Here is a 7197-nt window from a genome sequence, read left to right on the forward strand (position 1 = left end):
GACCGACTCTGAGTTAAGCGCTTGCACCACAACTATAAAAAGCCATTATCAATGGAGCACAGATATTATGAGTCACCATGGCAACAGCGCCAGACAAAAAGAGGTGTTTATTAATTACCAAGTAATCTAAATATTGTAATTTAATTAAAGGGATTACTCTTAATTCTTCAGTAATTTAAAATAAAATATGATGCAATTACATTAAATAGGCTACTACATAAACCAATTAAGTATAAAACAATAGTGGATTTAACATACATTTTTAAAAGGTATATTTTTTATGTAACCTTCTCCCTCTACACACTTTGATCAATTCAAGAATAATTCATGAACTAGAACTAGAACTACAATTCTAGTTAGAACTAGAATTAAGCGTCATTGTCATCACTAATGCAATAACTTCCCCCTTATCTTTTCATGGGTTTTTAATGCACCACATAGAAAAGGAAAAAAAAAAGAAAAAAAAAAGAATAAGTATATTTGGAAAAACATCGCAAACACCAAGGCAGGCAAGACAGGCGAGAAGTAGTTTCAACGGGACAGCATCTCTGGCCCAATTTGAGACATTCTCGCACTGTACTCCCTCTTTTAATGCACTTTAGACATTGCACATAACACACACAAAAACAAAAACAAAAAAAAAACAGAAAAATAGGAAAAGATAGGGACTGATGAGATATGGGGGAAGGTGGTCTTATATTATATTATATTATTATATTATCATATTTTGTACAGGATTGACAATGGCAATTGTTACATAGGAGGAAGGATGGAAATAAAAATCTACAAAAACAATATGGGCAGTATGGTGGTAGTGGGGAGTGATGGTAAGGACAATGGTAATAAATAATAAATGGTTACTTTGTGTACACACGCATACACATACCCACGCTCATACACGCTCACTTACACACTTAGATCAAACACTTAAATCACTCTTGCCACTGCTGGAATTATGGATTTACAAGATTGCTCACTACTGCACTATGTTGGTTTGTTTGTATGTATGTCTGACTGTTAAATATTAAAAAAAAAAAAAAAAAAAAAAAAAAAGAATAATTCATGCAATTGTATATTGTGAATTTGAAAGAATTAAAAGTGCAGTTTCTTGTCTCTCCTCTTTGTATTAATCAAGTGGTTGAGGTTGAGATTTAGCAATTAGTAATATGTAGACCAATACTTTCTAGAGATAGTAGCCTGATTATTACATTAATCTAACTACACCGTTGAAGATGTCAGTTAATAATTCATAACTATTTTAGAGTAACTTACTGTTATAATATAGAGGTGAAACTGGAAGAATGTTATTCAACCTAAAGTAGGCTACTATTACTTTGATAAAATTTTACCTAAGTTAAAGTAAAAATACCAGTCTAAAAATCCACTCAAGTAAAAAGTAGTTAATTTAAAACATGAGTAACTTGTGGGGGTGGGGTGGGGGAATCCCCCATGTGGGGAGAGTTGAGAAACATCTCAGAAAATATCACGGTTTATGGTATTAAACAATTATTAAATATATAAACTGCATTCTTAAATTACGGTTATTATTATCATCAGTTAAAATGACAGTTAAATAAATTAAACATTTGTTCAATAAAACATATCAACTAACTTCAATAATTGATTATGAATAAGATTAACATCTTATTTTTATCATTAATAACTTATTAAATTATGTTTGAAAAATAAGTGAGTTCTATTAAATGTTTTTTATTCCAATTTTTTTAATGATTTAATAGAAATATATTATCAAAAACGGTGGTAATCAAATAAAAGTTTAGCAAACATTTTAAATCCTTTTATTTTTTGGCAAAGTGCTACAAAACAGATTTAGTCAATTAAACCATGGACAAACAATATATATTCCTTAAAGAATGTGTAAATACATTTTAGTATTATTGTTGGTGTTTAACAGCACTTCCTCTTTAAAAAAGGGGAGGAGACCGCAAGAAACTCTGAGTTTACTGAAGAAAACCTGCTCCCGACCAGGTTAAGTTCACGGAGTAAGTTACCATGGTAACTGACTCTGAGTATAAGTTACCTCTCTTTCAGAAACGGGCTTGACTTACTCTGCTTTCTCAGGTTTAACTTACCTCCCTTTCTGAAACGGAAAACCCAGAGTTTCCCTCATTTCAGGGTTAACATACTCAGAGTTTTCACTTAACCTCCTTTCTGAAACAGGCCCCAGGTTAGGTTCACAGAGTAAGTTACCATGGTAACTGACTCTGAGTATAAGTTACCTCTCTTTCAGAAACGGGCTTGACTTACTCTGCTGTCTCAGGTTTAACTTACCTCCCTTTCTGAAACGGAAAACCCAGAGTTTCTCTCATTTCAGGGTTAACATACTCAGAGTTTTCACTTAACCTCCTTTCTGAAACAGGCCCCAGGTTAGGTTCACAGAGTAAGTTACCATGGTAACTGACTCTGAGTATAAGTTACCTCTCTTTCAGAAACGGGCGTGACTTGCTCTGCTTTCTCAGGTTTAACTTACCCCCCTTTCTGAAACGGAAAACCCAGAGTTTCCCTCATTTCAGAGTTAACATACTCAGAGTTTTCACTTAACCTCCTTTCTGAAACAGGCCCCAGGTGGATGGTCACTCAAGAATAGTCTTTACTGAGCCTGAGACAAACAGGCTGACACAAACAACCAAAAACTGGTTAGTGGGCAGTGCATTCACGCATCAAATGTTGCTCACAGATCAGCAGGAGAGATGTGAAACTCTACTCGTACATTTTACAAAGTGATCGTATAGTGGAATTAAAATGGAAATAAGACATACATTAAAGAAATAAAGTACAACTCACTGTCTCTGTTCTCATTTCTCATCAATTTACAATTGCAGACAGACAATACATTTAAACAACCCACATTTTCATATTTTTGGTATAAAATGAAAAACAGAAAGACAAGAAAAGCCACCTAAAATGGCGCCGTTACTCAGTTCAGCACGTGCAAGCACACAGCACATTTGAGCACACACCACGTGTGCTAATGCTAACAATTAACTCAGCTAATACATGTATACACAGAACATGAAAAATTCGAATATAAAAACATAACTGAGACAAACAACCAACAACTGGTTAGTGGGCAGTGCACGCATCAAATGTTGCTCTTGCTCACAGATCTTAAATGGAATCAACAGAGAATTGACAGAGTTCACAAGCAGATTAACATACACAGTCATCACATTTCACCATCGCAAATAACAAACACATTTGACTCGACTGAAAGATACATGAAGTAAACTTGTGTGCAGTATTAAAGTCCATCCTTGCACTTTAAAACATAAACTTTTTGATGCAACTTACCAGCAGGAATGATGTGGTGGTGACGTAGGCTACCTCCGCCCAAAACACAATGCGAGTGACGCAACAGCCAATTGCACCCTGGTGAAAAATAAATATGTTAAGTATATTAAATCTTAGCATACTTGAGCATACTTAAAGCCAGACTAATCATCAGTATACTTCAAGTTTGTTAATGATTATTTAACTTGAAGCATGCTATTTTGGAACAACTCATTTTGTACTTAATATATTTTAGTTGTAATTTAATTGTAGAAAAGCACAATTTGAAGTGTACTTTTACGTGCTAAAGTGGAACCACTCCAAGTATACTTTGTATACTTGAAGTATATGGCTGTATGTACTAATATACATGCTTGATTAATAAGCATTAAGTGTAGCATCTCTGTGTTAGAAGTACATTTAAAATGCACTTTGAATGTCGTACAAATATACAAGCATTATACTTTTAAAATATTATTATTGTGATGATAGTATGCTCAGTTCTACTTTGGGTTTATTCAAATTAGTAAGAAAGTACACTTTTTAGCTACTTATCAATATCTGTTATTACTCTGCTAGGCTACTTTTTGGTTAGCATGTAGGCTACCAGTATACTGAAGGCCGAATTAAATAAAGGACTACTCAACACACTTTCCAGGTGAAAAAAGTACTTAATTGGTCAATAAATACAGTATATTCACATTTTCAAAAGTGCATTGCCAATACTTACACAGAATTGTACTTTGTGAATATAAGTTTACTATACTAACATTATGCTGATAACAATTTTCACAATAAAACTTTACACACTTGAAAAAGAAAGAACACTTTCTAGTAACTCATTATGAAAAATATTAGGACAGAACATTGTTTTAATTCAATGTCACAGCATTTCAGTATTACAAGATAACGTACAGAAGAAGTCGCAAACCTCTGGTTGAATTTAACTTAAAGGGTTAGTTACCCAAAAATGAAAATTAAGTCATTAATTGAAGAGAGTTGAAGAGATTTCCAGAACGCATGAGCGAGAACTGAGATGAGGACGTTCTTCTTCAACTACTTCTTGTTACCGGCTGCTCACCGCTTAGTTTTACCGCCCCCCTACCGTATAAGATGACATGCTGATATAGCTGGAAGCGCAAAACTTTCTGTTTACAAGCAAAGGAAGACGCGCGCTGTACATACGCGTTTCAATTAGCGTATTTTCCGCACTATAAGGCGCACTTAAAAGCCTTTAATCTTCTCAAATACGACAGCGCTGTGCGCCTTACAATCCGGAGTGCCTTATATATGGATCATCATCTTATACGGTAAGGGGGCGGTAAAACTAAGCGGTGAGCAGCCGGTAACAAGAAGTAGTCGAAGAAGAACGTCCTCATCTCAGTTCTCGCTCATGCGTTCTGGAAATCTCTTCAACTCTCGTCTCAAGGCCCATAAGGAAGTAATGGAATAGTAGAATAAAGTTGTTATTTATGTTTTTTTGATAAACTTATAATTGAGCCGCTGTAGGCACATGGAATATTTAAACATTTTCTTTAATGACTTTATGGGCCGTCAAGTGCTAGTACCTTACGAAGTCTATGGAGGAGTTATCCAGCGCTCAAATTTAAAGGGGGGGTTGACTGCTTTTTTTCTTTGCATAATTGTATTTATGGGGTGCAATATAACATTTATTCGTGGTTTTTCTTTTTTTAAAAGTCTTATTTTTCATAAACTTCAGCTTTATTGTCAGCCGCGCTCTCCTCTGTCCTCGAACGAGCGGTTCACTTCCTGATTCTATGAAAACACTCCCTCAGAAACACGTCGTGGGCTCAGATTGGTTAGTTTGGCCCGGTGTGTTGTGATTGGCTAAACTGTCGCTCATGTTGTCCGGAAGGTTTAACGCCCATTACCTTTACGGGCGGAACGTGAGCTGCGGTCCAGAATGTAAATATGTGTCGAACTGCAGTATCAGTTTGAGGCAGAATCAGACCGAGAAAGCCGCGATGGAGAGAGTCAAACAGAACCTCACCACACACGGCTCTTACTAAACGTTTCTGAATGATAATAATTTGCTACATTTTTTTACTTTTTGCATGTTTGTTTTACACAATAGCATCTGACTGGCAACAATAGCAACTGACTGGCTACTAATGTTATACTCAAACAGCGTTGGTATGTTTAATATGATATGATATGATATGGTATGAAAAATACATTTAAAACATTAGTACTTATAGAAAATTAAGATCCATAATGTTTGTACGAGTTTGTCGTGGACACAAAATAGCATAGGCTAACTAGTAGTGGCTATAAAGCCAGCACTGGCATTTGAAAAAAAAATAAAACACAAGGCAAACGTTACGTCTGGAATTATACATGCAAATACATTTAAAATGATGAAGTCTTAGCCTACTTACAGATTGTGGCCCAACACTGCTGCCTCTGGTTTTAAAGTCGGAACTGCTTCATGTTTCTTGTTGAATCTGGAGTTGAATTCGTGGAGATTCTGGAAGCTGTCTTCCGTAAAATGCGCAGCACAGAGAGCAAGATTACGATCGTCATTTTCAGGAACATAATCAAACATAAATTGTATCCATTGTTGAGGAAGTATAGCGTCCATGGGAAGCCCGAAACACAGAAGACCTGACAGCTGCGTGAACAACACACTCGACGAGTCGACATGCCTCAGAAATATACGCCTGCCATTTTCTGCATATTCTGAGGGAGTGGTTGATGCAAATGTGCGGGTTAGTGACGTACCATAACCCAGCTGTAGTCCCAATCGAGTCGTTTATAGCCAATTATACTTCCTGATTTTTAAAAGACGATATCTCTGCTTACATTGAACTTTCAGCGCTGCAACTTTGCAGATACTGTTCATGCACCAACAGCAACATTACACACTATTTAAAATGAAAATAGTGAAATCGCAGTCAACCCCCCCCCCTTTAATCAAAAGTATCTTCATTTGTGTTCCGAAGATGAACGAAGGTCTTACGGGGTTGGTACAGCATGGGGGTGAGTAATTAATGACTTAATTTTCATTTTTGGGTGAACTAACCCTTAAAGTGGCCAGACATCCGCATTAGAATTGCGTTTTCTTTCCAATTCCAATTTTTCTTATAGCAGCTGTCTGAAAAACAACAACTATTAATATGAAAAAAAGAGAGTTATATATGCATACATAAGGTTGTCAGGCTTGAACTACTATAAACTCCAATCAACACACACTACCATTATTGGTCAGCTCAAGACAAAGTAACTTTGTTCATAACATGTATTTTTCCATAACATAATGACACCAATTTTTTCAAGAAATCAGAAATAAATACACAGCTTCATTTTGCAAATAAAAATAATGTTGATGCAATGTTGTACATGTTATAATGACTAATTATTTTTTGTTGCAGATGCATTGGACAATGTTTTATATTTGTATAAGACAAACAAATGTGTCCACAAAGATTTTTAAAACATTTATAAATATTAAAAATCTAAATAGTGATCTTTTTATTTAGCAAAAAACTAAAACTTACCAGTTACTTCTAAGGCTGCATCTTCATCTCTTCGAGTCTGCTTCGACGTCACTTGAAAAGCTTGGCTATGATTGGTCAAATTGAATGTAGCTGAACTGAAAAAGACGTGCTGTTAGACTGTGTGTCAAAAATTATACTACTGCCAAAGACAAGTAACGTTAATGTAATAGAAATCTTACCTAGAATCACAACATAATGAGGTTCCAAATGTCACACGCCATGCAAACTTTAAAGAAGCTGGGTAAAATCAACACTATGTCTTCTCAAAACACTACGTTTCAAAATGTTAATAACAAAAAATATCACCTAATCCATATTAATTTCGTGGTTTCTTCCTAGTCCTCTAAAGACATGTTCAAATATAGACCTCTAAATCTAATCACAGTCA

General features: G+C 35.3%; 1 long non-coding RNA gene across 1 annotated transcript; it reads right to left on the bottom strand.

The window, feature by feature from the left end:
- Positions 1-1450: 1450 nt before the first annotated feature.
- On the bottom strand, positions 1451-7197 carry LOC120475387 (uncharacterized). The gene is made up of 3 exons (XR_016150760.1): positions 6989-7197; positions 6810-6904; positions 1451-3390 (listed from the first exon to the last, which is right to left on the bottom strand). It is a non-coding gene; the product is annotated as an uncharacterized LOC120475387 (long non-coding RNA).

The sequence above is a fragment of the Pimephales promelas genome, chromosome 25, assembly GCF_988280905.1.
Source record: "Pimephales promelas chromosome 25, fPimPro1.hap1.1, whole genome shotgun sequence".
Taxonomy (NCBI): domain Eukaryota; kingdom Metazoa; phylum Chordata; class Actinopteri; order Cypriniformes; family Leuciscidae; genus Pimephales; species Pimephales promelas.